We start from the raw sequence: 22,082 nt of genomic DNA, 5'->3' as shown, positions 1-22,082 counted from the left end.
TGTGGGGAGTCACAATCCAGCCCATTTTACCTACTACGTATTAGGGACCTGGGTTAGCACGGGGGGCACCATAGACCAGATCCTGCTACTGCTGTTGTGGTCCCAGGGTCAGCCCATTGGTGAGAGCCAGAGTGGTGTTTCCCTGTATCTTGATCTGCTAGATGCTAGAGCCTGACTCTTCCATCTGGCAGTGCCCAACACACCTGTTTGTCAAAATCTGTGTGTCTATGGCTCCTGAGACAAAGTTCCTTCAGACCTCATTCCTCTTTTACCCCTGTGACCCTTTCATCTCTGTGTCCTCATGACCAAGTTTTATTGGTGTTCCTACAGTTGTGTGTTGTCCACTCACCACTTTTTTCTCTAAATATTCTTGAACATTCTACTACTTTGCTATTTAAAATGTAGTCCGCAGATCAGCAGCATGAGCATCACCTGGCACTTGTTAGGAATGCTGATTCTCAGGACCCATCCTGGATGCACTGAATTGTTATCTAGATTTCTAGCAAGACCCCAAGGTGATCCGTGTGCCCATTAATGTACAGAAAGCATAACTCTACTGATGTTGGCTCCCACTGCCTCCCAACCTCTTACGTCCAGCCTCCCGACTTCTACCATTGTCCAGCTGTCTGTTGAGCATCTCTAAGATGTCCCTTGGGCATGACCAGCTGAACTTTGTCCTGTCTCCCAGTGCTACGCCTCTTCCTGCATTTCTGGTTTCAGGGAGCCCATTACTCCCCTTCTGTAGGCATTTGAACTACTCTTTGTTCTGTCTCTTCATGCAATCAGTCAAGTCCTGTTGATTTTTCTTTCTTTTAAAATATTCCTATCTCTGTCTCCCCTCTCCTTTTTTTCCTTTTTTAATAGCACCTCTCCTAGTTTGGGCTTACCCCTCTACCCCCTGGACCAGTTATAGAGACTTCCAATAGATTTATTGGCAGGCAGCTTTTCTTCCCCTTCTGCTGTCAATGCCTCTGCCTGCAATTCACCCCTAATTCCCCCCTCTCTGTTGCCTGGCAACACTCATTCTTTAGGACTCCACTCAGGAATCCTCCCCAGAACTCTTTCCTCACCCTGACACCACCCCCAGGAATCCTTTTCTCCATTCCCTTAGTAACTCCGCATCAGTGTCCGCACCTGTGAAATGGGATTAACTAGAAATGTTTTAAGGAGTAAATGAATTGAGTTCATGCAGCAGTACCTGACAGAGTGGATGTTTAATAACTGTTAGTTATTATTTTAGCGACCATTTTATCCTCCTGACAGGTGGTCTGCAAGTTATTATTCCGTCTGCCTAGACCGTGGTTAGGTGGCTGAAATGTCCATGCCATAAACAGTGGGATGGACCCAGGGTGGTCTCTGGTCTGAGAAGTCCAGGCTGGACATGACCTCTTGGGAACAGGACTGCAAGGCATCTGTGAATGCTGGACCCACTTCTGCTTGTGGCCCATAGCAGGTGCTCCTTGGGTATTGACCACACCAGGTGGCAGCTGGAAATTTTAGGTGGATATAGTATTTTAAAAAAAAATAGAAGCTACAAATGACTTTGGGGGCTTTTCCTAAATGAGGAAGCTGAGGAGGAGAGTGCTGTCAGCTTGGCCAATTTATAGTTTTGAATTTGTGCCCAGAAGCTGTTTGCAGAGAGGGTATTTTTAGAAATGTGAAAATAAATACAATTAAATTAGAGAGATGTGTCAAGTAGTTTTTTTCTTATTAAGACTGTCCTCTGACCATTACAGCTTAGGTAATGACAACTCTTTGAATAACGGTGCCGTATTTCCTAATTAAACAATCAAGGCTCTGCGAACATTACTTTAGTGAAGATGGGGTCAAAAGCCTAGAACCTAAAATAAAAGAGATTTTAAATAGGCAGAAATGGCAATAAAAATGGAAATATCTTCCCTATGTCTTATTAACTCATTGTGTCCTGTACATCTTGTTTCTCCTCATTTACTTAAACAGCTTTTTACCCCTTGAAGTAAATGTCAGGAGTTTTTTGCCCCTTGACGTAAATGTCCATGGAGTAAAGAAAACAAAGAAAGGTTAGAATCAGGCAGGTCTGCCTGAGTTTGAATCCTGGCTTATTAGCTGTGTGGCCTTACAGAGGTCTCTAAGCCTCCAGAATCTTCTCTCCTTGAGAACTTAATATCAGGTCCATAGTCTGCCATGGGATTTAAAATAGATAATGTATGTATAATGAGCAGGCTTACTGTGTCATCATAATCAGGGTGTAAGGAAGGTTGCTTTAATTTTTTTTCTAAAATTTTTAAAAGACATTTATGTATTTTTGACAGAGAGGAGAGAGAGAGAGAGAGAGAGAGAGAGCGAGAGAGAGAGAGAGAAAGAGAGAGAGAGTCAACAGGGGAGAAACAGAGAGGGAGACGCAGAATCCAAAACAGGTTCTAGGCTCTAGCTGTCAGTGTAAGGACGCAGGTCCGATCCAGCCTTCCCCACTGGGCCTTCCCAGCCTTCCCAGCCTTCCCAGAGCCGGTCGCGGTGCACCCCCGCAGTGGAAATGCACCTGGCAGCAGCCGGGTGCCGGCCAGGGTGGCATTGGCCCCAGGTCTGATCCAGCCTTCCCCTGTACTTAAAGGGGAAGGCGCTGGCTTCTCCTGAAAGGGCGCACCTTAAGGAGGGACAACTCCTGTGGCGCCCAATCGGGAGAGGCCTGGCCGATACCTTTGACCTTTCTAGAGGCAAGCCTAGTCACGCCCCATGTGGGGCGTCCTGCACCCACTCTGATTGGTCAATATTCCAACTATTGTGATTGGCTCCCACAACTGCCAGTATTGATGGGGGGGGCAGGGATTGGATCACTGTACACCTGTCATCATTTCCTGTAATGCCCCCTCCCAAAGGCATAAAAGGCCCTGCCCTGCCTTTGCTCGGGGCTCTCTCCACGTGGCCAGCAGGTCAGCTGGAGACCGTGAGCCTGAGCTTAAGCTTGTAATAAAGGCCCTGTGCTTTTGCAGGCGTGACTTGGTCTCCGTAGCAGTCTCTGGTGCTTGTTTTGGGGGCGATTTGGGGTGATTTTACAAACTTGGGCACAACATCAGCATAGAATTCAATGCGAGGTTTGAACTCATGAACCATGAGATCATGACCTGAGCTGAAGTCAGATACTTAACTGACTGAGCCACCCAGGCATCCCTTAATTTTTTTTCTAAGCCAAATCAAATTAACCCAACCCATACCCGAGTTGGATGAAAAAAATGTTTAATGACTCTTTCATAGGGTTGTTACGAGTTGGGTGAATGGCTACAGTAGTTTCTCAGGCTGGTGACCTCCTCCTGAGATTTGTCCTGCCCAGACCCACATGGGGCGGCTCCTCTGGTAGCATATACCTCTCACTTATAAGCACACTTAGCTACGGAGCGGATGGCCTCAGCTCTCAAAGTTCTAGGAATACAGGCAAGACCTCAGGTAACCGTGCAATCACGACCGATGTGAGGTTTTGCCACTGTTAGTTATGACATCTGGAATTTATTTGAACGTGCTTCAGAATAAAACATGTGGCCGTGTGTGTGAGTGTGATTGTGTGTGGGGGTGTGTATGCACATGTGTGTGTTAGACTACCACCCACATGCTGTTCACCTCCTGACCCAGAGACCACCCTCCCCCTGAAGAGTTCTGCTGGTCCCAGACCCGAGCCCCACACTCTGACACAGCTGTCTGTTCTCCATATTGGATCAATCACTTGGGTCTTGCTGAGTAACCCAGTGAATGTCTGAAATAGGATTTTTTTTGGTGACATTAGCCTGCTCATCAGAATGATGCATGTTAGAAATGGATTCTCAATGCTGATGAGAAGCATATGTGGATCTGCTAGAACATTTGGGACACTCTCCAGTGATGCCCTGGGCTTTCGCTTGCTGGCTCTCACTCTCTGTCCCTGTTTGTTTCTGCTTGGTATCTCTCTTCACGCTCACTGGCCAATAAGTCTAACACAGTATTGTTTTTAAACCTGAAGTTGAATGAGCAGGAAGGACTTTGAAATGACACCACCATGAAAGAATGAAACACCATTGCTAAGACATCCTGAAAACTGATAGTAAGAAATTCAGCTTGTGGAAGCAGGTGTGGGGGGCCTGCAGACACCGCTCAGAGCTTCAGAGGCGATGGCTCAGATGGCCAAGTGCCCACAGACACATGCATCAGAGCAGGAGAAAATCCAGGTGTTCCAGCCATACTTTGTGCCTTTCAGCCTCATCGGCGGTCTACCCTGGATGTGTGACCAGACAGCTGGACATCTCAGGAGAGCGAGTGTTTTCTTTGAAGATGGATTAGTCCCTTGCTTTCATGAGGAAGGCTATTTAGGCTCCAAAGCACCTTTCCCTAGGTTGGGTGATTCACATCGGCAAGAGATTTATACTCATCTTTGTCCACGTACAAAAGAGTTTGATTTTTGCAGGTGCCCCAGGGATATATCAATCTGGAAAGCATCATGTTCAGAGCTTCAGAGGGGGGACCTCAGCTCTTTCTGAGGTTCCCTCTTGTTTACCTGACTCAGTGCAAGGGAGGTGGGTCATAGTCACAGAGAGACCACACGTGGCTTGGAATCCCAGCCTTTCCGATTATGGGGTCCCCTTAACTTCACCCCATAGTCAGAGGTGAGTCTGCAAGTGGTGGAGACACTGGGCTGGCAGGAAGCATGTGAATGTCAGAGACATGGGCACAGTGCCAACTCTGCCTCCAACTGTCTGAGTGCTTCTAGACAAGTTCCTTAACCTCTCTGGCCTTCTGTTTCTTTATCTATTACATACAGAAGATGATGACTTTCTATGGCTTACAGTAGGGATTAAATGATAAGCAAAGTAAGACAAATGGTACATAATAAGTATGAGGGATGCTACTTCCCTCCCCTTCCTTCCCTTCCTCCAGGAATCTGCTGACAGCGCCAATGTCAGCGGACCAGGGGTACACTGTGATGTTATTAAATCAATTCAACAATTTCACTGAATTGGAGAAAAAACACAGGCTGAAACTAGTAAAATGGTTAGTAAATTAGTTTCATGAATTAACATGATACCAATTAAGAACTGGGTAGAATTTTTACTTTTCAGACAGAGTATCTGGTGAATATAAATCTTACAGGAAGGATGGGTCAGTGGGCTCCCCAGAAGGCAGACAGCACTCACTCCCAGCCCTGCCTCAGACCCTAAGGACCAGAGAATAATGTCGTTGTCAGACTTGTACATGTTTCTATACGTTATTATGTGTAACCCCCAAAGAGGGCTTCAGGATTAGACTGGGAGGAATTATTATCTCTATTTTGCAGACGATGGAAAGAGGCACAGTGTCTGGGTATGAGGAGACTCACAGCAGAAAATAGAATCTGCTGCTTTTTAGTTCTGCCATGGTCGCAGGCACTTCTGCTCAGCTGCTCAAAGTCCACACACTCTTTTTTGTTCTTTGCAAAAGTATGCATGTTTTACTCATATATTTTCATCTTTCTGCACTAGGCCATGAGTTTAACAAGCTGGATCCCACACCCCAATATCGGAAGCTAGTGATGGGAAATTCAGGAGGGAAAGAGATGCTAAGCAAAGCTGTGTAAGTGTTGGCTCTCAGGAGCCAGGACTCAGGTGCTCAGGGCATCCTTCTGCTGTGTCTGACAGCAGCCCTGACCCAGAGCTGAAGGGGCAGGTAGAAGATTTGCATCCTGGTCTAGAGCAATGGTTCTCAAATGTGAATGTGTATCAGAATCACCTGTTGTGAAAACAGATGTATGGGACACCTATCCAGAGTTTCTGACTCAGTTGGCCTGGGGCAGGGGCCCATGAAACCTTTGAATCTGTTTTCCTGGCATGTTCCCAGATGATGCTGATGTTACTGGTCTGGGAACCACACTTGGGGAACCACTGAACTTAGGGAGTGGTTCTTAACATTGGCTACACATTAGGATCCCTTGGGGACTTTAAATAATTCCAAATCCCAGACTGTACACCAGACAAATTTAATCCAACTCTCTGGAGCTAGGATTTGGGTTCAGTAGTTTAGAAAGCTCCCAAGGTCATTAAAAAGTGCAACCAAGTATGAGAACTAACTGGGGAGTTTAGAAGACCTGGGATCAAGGTCCATGTGTGATTGAGGAGGTTGGTTAGGGGGTTACATCAGGGATTCTCCAAGATGGAAGAGGTAAGTGTTGTAACATTGTATAACTCTTCATGGGCAGACAGCAAACTTACTCTTCACATAGTCTTAATATTGAACCCATCAGGAAATTGCATAAAGTAAATCAGTGCATGGGATTTGTATGTCTGTCCCTAGGAGGCATGGATCATGATGTGTAGGAAAGGTTTCACGTGGTAGGCCTGATGTTGCTCATTAGATGGGCTTGCTTTGAAGTGATCCATAGCTGGCATCTGAGAACTTGGCTTTCAGAGGTGTCCCTGTGTTACTAATTGATCAGGCTGTTTTGCATGCATAGGGCATCGGGGCCTGCTGTACAGCTCACCTACATGGCAAAGAGTGTGAGTGGTGAGCACCTTCTTTCCTCCTGGGAGTGACCAGGTGCCTGGTGACCAGTCCCCAAGAAAAACCCTGGACCCTGGGTCTTACGGGTGCTTCTTTGCACAGAACCTGGTGCGTACGGTGCTGCATTTCTTCGCTGCAGGGAGGAGCACTTTCTACGTGAGCACCCCCTTGGGAGGGGAATTTTGAAAGCTTGTATGTGGACTCAGGTAGACTCCCTTCACAGTGTTATTTTCATGCTGGTCCTTCTGTGCATCTTTTCATTGTAACAGAGCATAGATGCAAGAACAACCACCTCTGACGTGTTTGTAGAACTCCCCAAAAAGATGAGTGAAATTTTGTACATTAAATTGGAGATAAATTTTAATATGTAACATATACTGAGTGGGGAGTTTTATGTATAGCCCTGTATGTTTAGAGGTAATCCACATGTGAAATACAATGTAGACAGTTACCCAACTAGAGAAAGGAGATTGTGCAGATTTAATATTCCTAAAACTGCAGCAAGAAGGAGTAGGATGATGTCTGGGCAGACGACAAACTAACCCCATCTGTGGGAGCATCAGGTGATGGTGAGGGGGCTTTACTGAGCCTGTGAACTTGTCTTTCCTGTTGGCATGGCTGTGACTAGGGAAAAGAAGCCAAGGATTCCTGTATCTGTACCCTGTCCTATCCCGTCTCTCACCACACCTTCTCTGTGTGTGATGGCAGAGCCCATTTTCTGGGTCGTTGGCCATCCTGACCACTGGCCACTTGGCTTTCTCTGCCAGACCATCAATATGACCAAAGTAAGACCAACCACCCCCACCCGCTCCCTGACAAAGGAGAATAGAATTGAAGAAAGGATTTCAGAGGTCAAGAATCACGGATAGTACATTATCTAGAGATCCTTATGACCCTAAAAGCTGTGATTCAGCGTCCCTGGCATTCTGAGTTTCAGTCTTCCCATCTGTATGATAGACACAATGCCTAACGGCTGCCTCACAGCAGTGGAGGGAAGATGGGCAGGTGTTCCAAGGGATAACAGATGATCAGAGCTTAGCTAAGACTCTTCACTAACACTTTGCTGCTGGGCAAGTACAGAGTCAAGTTGGCCTCTTTGTGTAAGTGCCTACTGTGTGCTAGATGCCTTATGGATATTATCTCATTTACCCCCCACAGCAGTTAAAAAATGAGAACATTCAGAGAAGTGAAGGACTTGCTCAGGGTCACTCTGTATCAGTCCCAAGTTTTAAATCTAGATCTCTTCTCATGTATAGTTTCCTGCAGGAATAATAGAATTGATAGCATTTCCTGAGTGCTGACTGTGGCCCAGACACCATGCATTATCTCAATTAATCCTTGCAACAGTGCTAGGAATGAATCACAGCCATATCATCTAATTTCATCCATTCTTAAAGCAGCAAGATCCCCATTAAATCAACATCAAGTATGTGGTAAGTTATTAAATCTAAATGCCAGCCCTAGGGTCCTGAACCCAGTTCCCAAGCCAAATGTTGGTGATGGAGATTGTAAGTCAATTTAGGGCCACATTGAGGTTAAAGCTTTCTAACTGGACAGACTGTAATCTAGTTTCACTGACTGAAATCAACTCTTCCCCTACTGTTCTTGGAAATGATAGTTTCCATCTCCTTCCAAACTGCCAGGCCAACCTCAAAGGTTAAGGGTTTGGTAGTCACATTGGCCTGAGATTGAATCCTAGGGTTGATTCCCCCAGGATCCAGCCAAGTTGTTTAAGCTCCCTGAGCCAGTTTTCCCACTTAAACAATGGGAACTACATATACACACACACAGTAGAAACTATCTTGTTAACCACATGAGATATTCAACAACTAGTCCAAGTACACCAGCCTGTCACTGTGGGTGACTCTCCACGGAGGTCCACAGCTGTTCTGGATAACCAGGTAGAAGCTGTTCAGAGGGTCTTTGGGGAGAGGTCAGGGCAAGCTGACGGCTGAGCCCTTCCTCTCCATATTCCAGTTTCCCCACAAATGGACTGTGGCCGTGAACTTGGAGTGGAGAGCGAGTGATTTGGAGGATGGGGCAATAAAAAGGAAGTTGGAAAGTTGCTGAGAGTAGCGTGGGAGACCCATCAACTAGGAAGCCCTGTCCTTGAGTGACAAGAAGAAGTTGGCAGTTGACACCACGGAACCAGAGGGAGGTGAGGAAACTATTGAGTAGTCATTCTGGATTACTCTGACTGAGTGGTGTCAGAGGATCATGGTGACAGTAGGACTTCCCTGGAGGTAGACAGTCTGGGTATGATCTCTGTTCCACCCTTTCCTAGCTGTGTGAGCTGGGGAAAGTTTCCTAGCCTTCTCCATCTATAAAATGGGCATAACAATCACATACACCACATTTTCATATTGCAAGAATTAAATGAATTAATTGGGGTTAAGTGCTAAGAACAGGATCTGGAAAAAAAAAGTAAGGTTTTGAGGGAAAGAAATCCTATGAATGCTCTGAGTGTAGAACACATTCTCTCAGAAAGCAAGTCTAATTAGACAGCATAGACTTCGTACTAGGGAGGAAATGTGTGGATGAAGTGAGGGAGAAGGTTTTTATCAAAATGTCTATGAATGAAAACCTATGGATATTCTAGATGTGAAAAATCCCGTAGCGAGAAATCAACGAGGTGAAAGTCTGCCAGTTTGGTGAATTAGGAGAAGCATGTTCTCCTAAAACAAATGATAGAAGGATAATGATGCTGTAGAGTGATATATTTTTATAGGATAGACTTAATTATAAAGTGTATCTTTATAATAACTGTGGATATTAAACTGTGAAGTCTGTGAATAAATGAAATCATCAAGACAACTGGCTATTAATATTATCATTAATATTACATTTGCACATTTTATTTCATTTGATGATACCACAAACTTTCATTATGTTCCCCATTTCGTAAATGAGAATATTGAGGTTAAGAGAGGGAAGGTAAGCAGACAAAAACCACCCGTATGAATGGATTGATTCATGGTTAGAACCTCAATGTTTTTAACTCCAAATTCAAACTCTCCCATAAGCTGCCCTTAAGGAAAAAGTGGCAGGTCATGTTAAGTGAAACAAGAAGAGGTTCTAATGACATATATGGCAACCGCTTCACGGCATCTAACCACATGAAAAGAAAGTGAAAAGGAGAAAAAAACAAATCAAGTTTCAGAGCAATTACCACAACTTGTGTAAGGGGAGGAGGGTGGAGGAGACAGGGAGGGTGTGCCAGAGGCATCACATTCCAACTCAGGAGGCCGGATTGCTAAGTCATCAGGAATTTTGTCAGCCAGTTGACATCCCCATGGGAACATGCAATTGACTACCCCAGGGATATTTACACCATTGATATTGGCAAACATTCTGAAAAGATAAAAATGAATACAAAATGGTTAACTGTATTGGAAGAGAGAGGGGGAGGGATAAGGAAGAGAAACAAGCTTGCTCTGAATGGGCATTTCTATATAGTTTTGACCTTTAAATCATGCAAATACATTGCCATTTAAAAAATTAAAGAAAAAAGTCCTCTTAAATTGAAAATAAACAAAAGAACCTAACCATCTGTCAGGTTGGCAGCACAGCCACACAGAGAACAAATTTATTTCATGGGGCTGTAGCACAACGTAATCCTTAAGGGGGAAATTGTCAAAGAATGAAAAGTGGGACCAAGAAATTTTTAACTTTCATCAATTTTATAACAATTTCAGGATTGGTCTTCTGAATCTATGATGTTGTTTAAGACAAATAAATAATTGTGTTAATGTTCTTAGAAGTCACCATTTTCAGTGGAAGATATGATTATAACATTAGATAAAATGTTAAAATTGAACTGAAATATCAAGAAGCACACATGATTTTACAACACTTACACACACATTCACACATGTACACACCCACAGTTGTTCCTAGTCCTATCTATAGAAAAGGTGCCAGTGAGCACCCCTCTAGCACCCAGATTATGGATTCTAATTCAGTTACCCACTAAAAGGCACTGGACATTCTTAGAAAAACAGCAAATTCAGCTGTGGGGCAAAGATGGACTAGCAACATCTTATTGTGCCAAAAAGCAAGAAAATTTGCTAAGTTAAACAGTGTAATATAAAAAAGACCCAGGAGTCACCTTAAAATTTGTCTTAAAATGTTATGAGATTTGAACAGGAAAATGATAATTATTATCATAGATTAAAACATTTAACCAATAAAAATCCACGAGTCTATAATAATAGTTTAAAAAGAGAAAGAAAAAAACCTCATTTATTATCATCTGGGGTAATTTTTAAGATAACTGATTACTCTGAAAATCAGTAATTATACGGGCAGTGGTAAACATTTATCCCACATTTCCAATAAAACCTATGTTTTGCTATTACCAAAAAGACCTATTTTATGAAAGAAATCGCTATTTCATAAGACAGCATTAATTAATAAATAGGAGGGATGAGAAAAATAACAAATCTCATTTTATAAACCCTCTGGAAATATTGATTGAAGCAGAGGTTGCGGGCATTAAAACAATAGATGAATGCTTGTTGGAGAACTGGACAATTGAATAGTGCTGAAGAAATATCTCCCAGGTTGCTTTCTGGATGCAAGTGAAAAATACTGTACAATGATTTGGGTAGGATTCAATTTTAGCCACCACCATTCCCCGTCTCCCACCAACGATGAGAATATTAGTTTTTCCAGGGCCTGCCATAGCAAAGCCTCACAAAGTAGGTGATTTAAATAACAGAAATTTATTTGCTGACCATTCTGGAGGCTACAAGTATTAAGATCTAGATGTCAGTAGGATTAATTTCTTTCTTGACCCATCTCCTTGTCTTCTCCATACTGTATCTTCACATGGTTGTCCCTCTGTGTCTGTCTGTCTGTCCTAATGTCTTCTTCTTATAAGGACATTAGTCATAGTAGGTTAGGGTTCACCCTAATGACCTCTTGTTAACTCAATTACCTCTTTAAAGACTCTATACCCAAATATAGTCACACTCTAAAGAATTGGAGATTAGAACTTTGACATAAACTGGGGGTGGGAGAAGGAAGGGACACATTCAGCCTATAACACATCTTGCACATGGCTGCCTTCTCGCTGTTTCCTCAAATGGGAGAAAGATGTGAGGTGGGATGAGCTTTCAGTTGTCTCTTCTTATAAGGGCACTAGTTTCATCACATGGGCCCCACTCATTCTAATTACCTCCCAAAGATCTCCACCTCCAAACACCAGCATAGTGGGGCTTTAGCATACAAATTTTGGAGAGACAGGCAATCTCTTCAAAAGATAATTGATTATGGTAATAGGCATAGGAAATTACACATGTAATAATATTGTTCAGAACTAATCACACACACAACAGTACAAGAAAAACTTAGGAAATTTGGAATAAGATTGGTCATTTGTATAAAAGTCTATATCCTGCTTATGATATCATACAATGGTTTTGCAGTGTATTACCACTGAAGGAAATTGGTTAAAGGGTTCTTAGAATCTCTGTATTATTTCATACAATTTATAATTTTTTCAAAATGAAAAGTGTAATTAATAAAAGATAGTTTGCTGGGGCACCTAGGTGGCTCAGTCAGTTAAGCATCTGACTCTGGTTTTTAGCTCAGGTCATGATCTCTCAGTTCATGAGTTCAAGCCCCACATCGAGTTCTGTGCTGATAATGTGAAGCCTTCTTGGGATTCTCTCTCTCCCTTTCTCTCTGCCCCTCCCCACCTCTCTTTCTCTCTCTCTCAAAATAAACAAACAAAAACTTTGAAAAAGAAAGAATATTAAAAAATATAGTTTACTGTTTTAATAAAAGTAACAAAGTAGTATGTGATTTATATCATATAAAAGTAACATGTATGAAAATGATGTCATTCAGGTGGAAGGGGAAACGCAGAGGTAAGAAACATTGTAAGTTTCTTATACTACCCAGGAAATTGTACACTATCATTTGAAGGAAGACTGATAAGTTAAAGATGTATACAGTCAAGGCTAAAGCGACCACAAATTAACGTAACAATGAACTATAGCTTATAAGCCAAAAAGGAGATATAATGGAATGATAAACGCATTTAATCCAAAAGTAGACAGGAAAAAAGAGGAAAAAATGGAGCCAACAACAGATGGGGTGAATAGAAAACAAACAGAAAGGTGATAGATTTAAACCTCATTATATTAAGAATCATTTTAACTCAGGTTATCAGAATCAATAAAACATAAGATCCCTCAATATTCTGAGTACAGTAAATACGCTTTAAATATAAAGGCACAAATAGGTTGAAAACAAAAAGATAGAAAAGTCATAAAAATCTGTCACTAATGAAAGGAAAGCTGGAGTGTCTGTATTAACTTTAGACAGAATAGATTTCAGAGGAAAAATTCTTTCCAGGGTTGAAGAAGGCCATTTCATAATGGTAAAGGGGAATGTTCATCATGAGAACATGACAATTTAGAAGTTTTATGTCAATGATAACTTAGCCTCAAAATGTATGAAGCAATAACTGATAGTACTAAAAGATCAAGACAATCCAGGATTACAGCTGGAAATTTCAGCACATTTCTTTGTGCAACTGACAGAGCAAGGAGACAGAAGACCCATAAGGATGCTGAGGATTTGAAGATGGCCAGGGGGGGCAGAGGCATGACTCAAACCCAGGCAGGCCTGCACCAGAGTCCTGCCCTCAGTCTTCACACGGTTCTGTCCTGTATGTGGTGGCCATTGGGATATTTCACTGCATCACCAGGTAGACAAGTGCAATAGACCATTCAGAATGAATTCACTGAGCACTGAGTACCAGTCTTCCCTGATTTTCAAAGGTTTTCTTTCTTCCTCAGGGAGAAGGCTTGGAGGAGATGTCATTTAGGCACAGAGCTTGAAGACCAGGTAAGGTTTCCTTTCTTGTGAGGCTGATTCTCCTAGAAGAGAAAAGGGCTCCTGCAATTGGCACTGGTGTTGACATGGTCCTTGGTTTGGTCAGTCACTGGATGAATTTCTTTCTTGGATGAAACACCTTGTACAGAACTAAACACAAAGGAGTACCTCTGAGCAATTTGCAAAGCATGTAGAGCTGGTCTTACCTATTGCTGGCTTAACCACTTCGCCTGTATGTTAACACACTTGGTGGAGGCTTCTCTGCCTCTGATCCCACCTTTTTCTTCACTGCTTTGTGCGTTCAAGAATTTTCATCCTTGAGCTTTAAAGTGCAAATCTCCCTCACTGGGTTGATACATTTGGGTTTATGACTACTTGGTCTAACACAATTACTGTGGGACTAAGAATTCACATTTCAAATCTGCTGCTTATTAGCCAGATATTTAGCTCTTCTGGATCTCAGTGCCATCTCTTTTCACTTGGGTTTACAATGGTGGTTTTGGATATTCAGTGAGATTACGTACCTACTTATCTGGCTCTTACTATTGTTTGTTTTCATCCTTCCTAATGAATAAAAAACAGCAAGGAAGAGACCCGGGACCAGGACGGAGAGAAGAGAGAGAAGGCGCTGGCAGTCCATGTAAAAGAGTCGATTTTCCTTATCTGCATGATTGTAAATTGCTTTGCATCTCATTTTTCCCCTGCCAAAAGCTACCCTGCATCAATAAAATCAGCTGAAATAAAAATTTATTTTTGATTTTTTAAGATGCTTCCAAAAAGCCTGCCTTAAGTGATAATATTCCAGGCTATTGCAGAATTCACTCTAACTTTACTATTTGATCTTGAAGCAGAAAATTAGCAAATGGAATTGCTGATGCTGTTCATCTCTGAACGTAGCTGAAGGGTTAATTCACTAAGTAAAAGACTAAAAATAACACCTGAGTTATTTCAGAGCCATTTTCCTAAAGAGGGTGGTGGAGCTCCTGAAACAGTGTTCTTAAAAGCTTTTTCAGTCCTTCAGCCCCCAAGAGATCATGTAAGGAGAAGAATAAAACTTCATGTGATGAAATGTGCACTGGAGGAGAATATGATAAGAAGTGTTTAATGACGACATCAAGTCGAGTGTTTGCTAAATGTCTCCTAAGTGTTGACAGAAGAGACACCACTGAAAATCCACGTGGCCATTCAGGAGAGGGGGGTTCCTGACTGGATATGAGACCTACAAAGCTTTGACGCCACACTTTTAAATTACGGCGGTGCAAGAGAAATAGTGTCTTCAGAGGAGATGTTTCTAGTCCTTTGAAGATGTGATGTTAATCATTCTTCTCTATGTTGCAGTGTCTTCATCTATACAATGGCAACAATAATAATACTCACCTCAAAAAAGTTGTTATGAGGATTAAGTGAGGAAGTTAATTAAAATGTCTTAGAATGGTGCCTGGCATAGAGCAATCACCCAGTAAATTAGCTAGTCTTCATCTTATTCATTCCTTTCTTCCATCAAACCTGCGGCACCTACCACGTGTTTGGTGTTATGGTAAGACATAGAATATGGGCTCATAGTTGCAAAACGACAGAATGTATTCTGGGTACTTCAGGCAGAAAGGAATTTATCAAAGGATGTGTGGTAGACCGTAGACTCTCTGGGAAGGCCATCTATTGCCCAGCATCGACAGCCACATCCCTGGGACCACTCCAGCGGACCCTCTGCTCTTGCCACTGGGGAGACACTCCTCAATTTGCAGCTTTACTGAAAGCCCAATGCCCACCTTGCTGGAATGGCTGTCACATGCTCTCCCCTCTTCAAGATACTACAGCAGAACTGAAATTTCTCATGAGTTCTTCTGATTGGAGGAACCTAGCTCACATGCTAGATGCCCAAGCTGCAAGGCAACCTGGAAGTGTGAGTTCTAGATTTTAACTTGGAGTAAGATTCCCCAAACCCCATGACAGACGTCCATTGGACTGAGTCTCTGCTTCCAAGAGATCATTCTCCTTCCAAAATCAGAGATATAGATACATGATTACAATATCAGGAGCATGGCTGTTTGTAATGCTCTTCAGCAAATATTCACTTTCACTCTGCTTGACATTATGCGTGGCCATGGGGCTTGCTCTTGTTTCTGGAATTGTGAGTGGAAATGATAGTCAGCTACATCCAAGCAGAGGTCTTCAAAGGTGTCACACATATACTTCAACTTTTATTTTGTGTTCCCACCCTCTACCATGAGAGCTTAACATTCCTGATTAGGATGGTTCTTCAGCCTTGAGTGAAAAAACACATGGATCAGATCCAAACTCAATCACAACCTGGAAGTGCCACGGCATTTGACCCACTGCTGCTGAAATGCAGCATGAGCAAGAAAGGCATATTTGTATCTAGAAATCTTTGAGATTGGGAGATTGTTGTGCACTGCTGTTGCAGACAAAGCTGACTGATGGTACCAGGAAATACAGAAAGATACAGATATATACCAAGAGCTAGAAGAAACTCTCTGAAGAGACTAAGGGAATGGAGACCCCAGGGAAGGCAAAACAGAGGAAATGAACTTTGTGAAACATTTTGGAAACATTTAGGTTTTATCCAGGCAGAAAAGCATTGGGATGTTTATTTCAAGATGAAATATCAATATGCAAAGGCACAGAGAAGCGAAGTTTTCACTTACTGCTCTAGGAAATTCAGTGGGTCACCCCAGCATTTCCAAATGGTAGTCATGTAAGTATTTCATGTCATTTGCAAATCCCAGTACAATTTATCTCACATTTTTGTTCAAATAAATTCGCATCCCTGCCTTGCTCCTTTCCTTAGTGTCATTATAAACAAAGCTATTCCTAACATTTCAAGTTTCGGATACCAGTCATTTTTTCCCTAATACATAATTAAACTAAATGCTTAACTATTAAAAGTTAATGGGGCTCCTGGGTGGATCAGTCAGTTGAGCGTTTGGCTTTAGCTCAGGTCATAATCTTGCAGTTCATGGGTTCAAGCCCCACGTCAGGCTCTGTGCTAACAGCTAGCTCAGAGCCTGGAACCTGTCTTCAGATTCTGTGTCTCCTTCTCTCTCTGACCCTCCCCTGTTCACGCCATCTCTCTCTCTCAAAAATAAATAAAACATTAAAAAAAATTAAAGAAAAAAGAGAAAAAAGTTAAAACAATAGTTTTCCATGTACCACCACCATGTGCTGTGTGCCTGGCATTTCCTTCGACACCATTGTAGTCTACAAAATATCCTTTCATTCCTGCTGTCTACCAGCAGAACCCCATTTGGTTTGAGGTGGGACTGGGCCTGGCTAAAAGTGCTCACCTCTCCAGACCCCTTTGCAGACATTCCCTGGGTGCCCACATGACCCAGTTCTGGCCGAGGAAATGTGAATCCACTGGGTTGTCCTTGGGAAAGGCTATTGATTTCCTGATGGAAAAAGACAGATTTAGTTGGCAGGTGCCTTTTGCATGTGATTACCCTATTTCCTCTTCTCTTCTTTTCTGGAGCACAAATTCAGTGTCTAAAAGTGTGGCAGCCACCATACGCCTACGAGGGATGAAAAGCAAATGTGGAGGATTGCAGGGCAGGAAGCTAGCAGGAGCCCGTTGCCTTCCTCCGGCGGCTCCACTAACCCCAGCTCTATTCCAGGTAACCCATTACAGGTGACTGTCTGTTAGACGCAGCTAGATACAATCCCACTGATACATTGGGATTTGGGGAGGTCCTGGGCTTGACCCACAGAGTGTAGTTTGGGAAAACAGGAGATGATGGTTCAAAGACAGACAAGGGCCCATCCCAAAGGGCCTCGCAGAGCAGGCAAGCCGGTGTGGGTTTTATTCTACAGCCAATGGAGTGGAACAGTTTGGAAGGCAGGGCTTCTTGGATTTAACGCCTGGTCTTCAGTGTGATTCATGCCTAACCGTCTCGACTATATTTAGCCCTTCTTCCACTATCAAAGAACTCATCTGAGAGCCTTCATTCGAGATCTTGATTCTTGATCCAGTTACATTAACCAAGAGCTGGAAAAATCACAACAGCTTTGGACTTGGTTTGTTTAACTATAACAGACACGTGAAAAGATGCTCAACATTAGTCATCATCAGGGAAATAAAAACCTCAATGAGATACCACCTCACACCTGTCAGAATGACTAAAATTAACAACTCAGGAAACAACAGATGTTGGTGAGGATGTGGAGAAGGGGGAACACTTTCGCACTGTTGGTGGGAATTCAAACTGGTGCAGCCACTCTGGAAAACAGTATGAAGGTTCCTCAAAAAATTAAAAATAGAACTACCCTAGGACTCAGCAATTGCACTACTAGGTATTTACCAAAGGATACAAAACTGCTGATTTGAAGGAGCACATGTACCCCATGTTTATAGTTGCGCTATCAACAATAGCCAAAGTATGGAAAGAGCCCAAATGTCCATCAAGTGATAAATGGATAAATAAGATGTGGTATGTGGTATATATGTATGTGTACCATATATATACATGTATACACACCATATATCTATATATGTGTATATGTATATATGCATACATATATATGTATATGTATATACATACATACATACATACATACAATGGTATACTACTTGGCAATGAAAAAGAATGAAATCTTGCCATTTGCAGCAATGTAGATGGAACTAGAGTGTATTATGCTAAGTGAAATAAGTCAGTCAGAGAAAGACAAATATCATATGATTTTACTTTTATGTGGAAGTTAAGAAACACAACAGATGAACATAGGGGAAGGGAAGCAAAAATAAGATAAATACAGGGAGGGAGGAAATTCATAAGAGACACTTAAATACAAAGAGCAAACAGGGTTGCTGGAGGGGCGGTGGGTGGGGGCGATGAGCTAAATGAGTGATGGGAATTAAGGAGGGCACTTAGGTTGAGCACTTGGTGTCACATGCAAGTGGTGAGTCACTAAATTCTACTCCTGAAAGCATTATTACACTGTGTGTTAACTAAGTTGGATTTAAATGTTAAAGACTGTCATGGACACTTGTATTAGTTTCCTGGGGCTGTCATAACAAAGAACTGCTTGATGGGTTCTATTCATATTGTCTCAGAGTCTGGACGCTGGGTGTCTGTCATCAAGGCATTGGCAGAGTTGGTTCCTTCTGAGACCTGCAAGGTTGTTCCAGGTTTCTGTCCTAGCTTCTGGGGACCTCAGACATTCGTTGGCTGATAGCTGGTATTCTTGTGTCTTCACATCACCTTCCTCTGTATGTGCTGGTCTCTGCAACCAAATTTCCCCTTTTCACAGGTACACAGTCATACTGGATTGAGGGCATTCTTGACCATCTGCATCTGCAAAAACCTTATTTCACCTGCAAAACTAGCTCATCTGCAAAAACCTTGTTTCCAAGTAAGGTCACATTCACAGGTATATTTTTGGAGGACACAATCTGACCCACAACAATGCCCATCTCTTGGATTTGTTTGTAATAGATGTCATACGTAGGTATGGGTTGGAAAACCGGGTGCTGTGGAGGGTGAAGACTTGTAAGGAATGTGTGCTGGTACTTGAAGGAAGAGAACATGGCAACCTAAAGAAGCAACATGATGGAGGAGAAGCCCCGGGTCATGGGTCAAGACACTGTCACTCACTAGGCAGTGTCTGGGAGAGCCATTTCCTTACCTGTGTTTCAGTTTCCATGACTCTATAATAAACAATCCCAAATGATCCCCCTCCGCCAAGTGTTTTGATGCTGTTGGATACTCCAGGACAACTCTTTGAACTTCCATTGACACCTTTCTTTCCCCAGGGCTTTCTCATCCTAAGCCCTGACGTAAGCCAGGGGGGCTCTTGCCGAGGTCTGAGTAGCAAAGAGCAAGATGGTCGTAATGAAAGTAACAAGCTTATCATAATAATAAAGCCAGTTGGGCCACTCTTAGGAAGGTCTAAAATACTATTTATCTAAGTGATGAAAGGATTAGCCTGAGCTGAGAGGGATTCTGGGGAGCACAGCAGTCAATTAACTTGGATGGTGGGAATTCTCTACCATGTAAAACTGTTGTGGGAAAAATCTCAAGTAAACAGGTGATGAAATGTAGGACAAGCAACCTCATCCTCTATCCCTAGAAAAGGTGTCCCATTTCTTGTTGAGCTTCTTTAATTGTTTTAAAAATGTTCTTTGTTTCCCAAAGTAAAATGTTTTAAATATTGCCTGAATTTATAATTGGTTAAGGAGGTCAACACCACCTCACCCAAACCAAATGTCCAAAGAGCCAATCATAAGTCTATTATGCATAGAAGCAGTGGGCGATGTGGAGCAGATTTTATTTCCAAGATGACAGTTTCATTTAAATTCATCTTGCTCAGACGTGGAACAGGAGACGGTTTCCTATGAAATTAACAAAACACTATTTCTTATTCTGCCTTTGCTTTTCTAATTAAGGACTCAGGTTTGTGGCTGCCCTCCCAGCCAGCTTCACTCTGAACTAGCAGACTCAACTGTTTGAAAATAGAACGTGGGCTCTGGAGTTCAATATTCCTTGGTTCAAGTCTGGGTTCTTCCATTTACAAGTGCTGTGACTTTGGGTAGTTCATTTCTGGGACTCAACCATAATATGGAGACAATAAAATAAAACAGCAAGTTTAACTTAACCTCTGGAGCATGCCCAATAAACTTTCAGTGTTTCTTCTTTTCCTTTTACAAAACCTTCTACCAGGATTTCCTGTTGCAGATGAACCTTTGAAACCGCTGCATTTAGTCAGTCGTCTGTTTGTCTATCGATCATCTATCTCTCTATCTACCTATGTATGTATGTATCATCTATCTATCTATCTATCTATCTATCTATCTATCTATCTATCTATCTACCTTCCTGTCTACCATCTTTCTCCATCCATCCATCCATCCATCCATTCATCCATCCATATTTTAACCATATTTGACTTTCCCCTTTTCTACCACTTTAAATTTATTCTTCCTGTGTTCTGTCCTAGAAACTCTCCGGACATCTGAAATTTATCAGATAAACCAATTCATGGGAAAATTTATAGACTTAAACAATAGGGCATTTTAAATCTAGGAAGATCTTGAAGAATTTAGTTTACATCTCTTAATTTACTTATGAAAAGAAGTTGAGTAACATGGGCAATGATTTATGGTTTAGTGGGAATATCACACTAATTTGTGTAGGTTTCCTGGCCTTGAATACAGTAAATCTAAACAGATAAAATATTTCTCCATGCTTGTATCTTATCATGAGGAAAGATGATGATGATGACGATGACAACAACGATGGTGGTGGTGGTAATGATGCTGATGATAATATAACCATTCTTCTCAGCCCTTATCATATACCCAGTACTATGCCTTTTTTTTTTTACCTCATTTTACCCTCCACAAAACTCTAGGAGGAATATGTTGTGATTTTATATGTGAGAAAACTGAGACAAATAGAGGTTAAGTGATTTGTCTAAGGTAACAAGGCTGGTATGTAGAAGAATCAAGATTTGAAAATTCCAACTAAAATTCTTTGCTGGAGTTCGGATGCATATTCTTAATCTCTGCCTTCTTTGGCTGGTCTAAACAGGCCAGGAAGTGAAGAAGATGATGATGATGATGGTGATGATACCACCAAATGCTTAGTGAGCATTTACCATAGGCCAGGCACAGTCTGGGGTATGAATTAACACATTTTTTTGAATTAACACATTTAAACTTTACACCAACCCAATGAGGTCAGTGCCATTATTATGACAAGGCACAGAGAGGAAGTTAAGGAACTTATAGCTGGAAAGTGGTAGGCCAGAACTTCATCTCAGGCATTTTGGTTTCAGTGTCTTCACTCCAAACCACTGCATGGGATAGCCTATTTTGCAAAGGCCTGGGGTCTTGTACAGGCTGGGATGTGAGGCAGAAAGGAAGACTGTAGGGCAGTGCCTATAGGAAAGCAATGTGTACATGTCTAGCTAATGAGAGAATGTAGGCAAAGGCATCTTGTGAACTCTAAAGCACAATCATGGTGACCATGGCCCATCCTCAGCCTCACCTATGGCATGGCCAACAGCAGTCTGTCAGGTTGAGTGCCAGTCAAGAAGACTTAGTGCCGTCTCTGGGATACAGATGCTATCCTGTGATGGCTCATAACCAAAATAGTGTGGAGCTGGGACTTTAGACCCAGATGCCCATGGGGCCAGAAAAACAATGTGATTGAGTGAAGGTGCTAGGTAAGAAACATATCTGTTATTTACAGACTAAACTTGTAAGAACATTCTTTACTTCCTAAAAGAAAAAAAAAAAAGGCTGCTCACACTTTTTCTAACACAAAATCAGTTCTTCCCTTATTTTCCAAGTCTTAAAGAGAGAATATTAGGGGCACCTGGGTGGCTCAGTTAAGTGTCCGACTTTGGCTCAGGTCATGATCTCACGGTTTGTGGGTTCAAACCTGCTTTGGATTCTGTGTCTTCCTCTCTCTCATGCTCTGTCCTCCCCCATTCATGCTCTGTCTCTCTCTGTCTCTCAAAAAATAAATAAACATTTAGAAAGAGAGAAAGAGAATATTGGAAATATTACCTTCTTCATAATTCTCCCCAAACTGGTGTGATAATCTATTTGCTACTCAGTCTTGGAATTGGAGGGAGATGGGACCTGGGGTAAAAGACTTGAGTTCCAGACTCAGCAAGGGGGGCAGCACCTACTTAACGATTGTTTGTTGGTACAAGTACCCTATATTGGTGGGGATCTCTCAGGAAAACCAAAACACATCAATTATTTTAACATGGAGAATGATACAGAATAGTTGAGCAGA

The 22,082-nt window shown here is 42.2% G+C and overlaps 1 long non-coding RNA gene across 1 annotated transcript in view; it reads left to right on the top strand.

The window, feature by feature from the left end:
• The window catches only part of LOC115285958, a 165,849-nt gene extending 151,883 nt beyond the window's left edge, over positions 1-13,966 (top strand). Inside the window, exons 2-3 of the long non-coding RNA XR_003905776.1 lie at positions 13,284-13,332; positions 13,903-13,966. This is a non-coding gene — a long non-coding RNA (uncharacterized LOC115285958). The remainder of the gene's footprint in view (positions 1-13,283; positions 13,333-13,902) is intronic.
• Positions 13,967-22,082: the final 8,116 nt, after the last annotated feature.

This window comes from Suricata suricatta, chromosome 1 (genome assembly GCF_006229205.1).
Source record: "Suricata suricatta isolate VVHF042 chromosome 1, meerkat_22Aug2017_6uvM2_HiC, whole genome shotgun sequence".
Taxonomy (NCBI): Eukaryota; Metazoa; Chordata; class Mammalia; order Carnivora; family Herpestidae; genus Suricata; species Suricata suricatta.
This window is presented reverse-complemented; position numbering and strand designations above follow the sequence as displayed.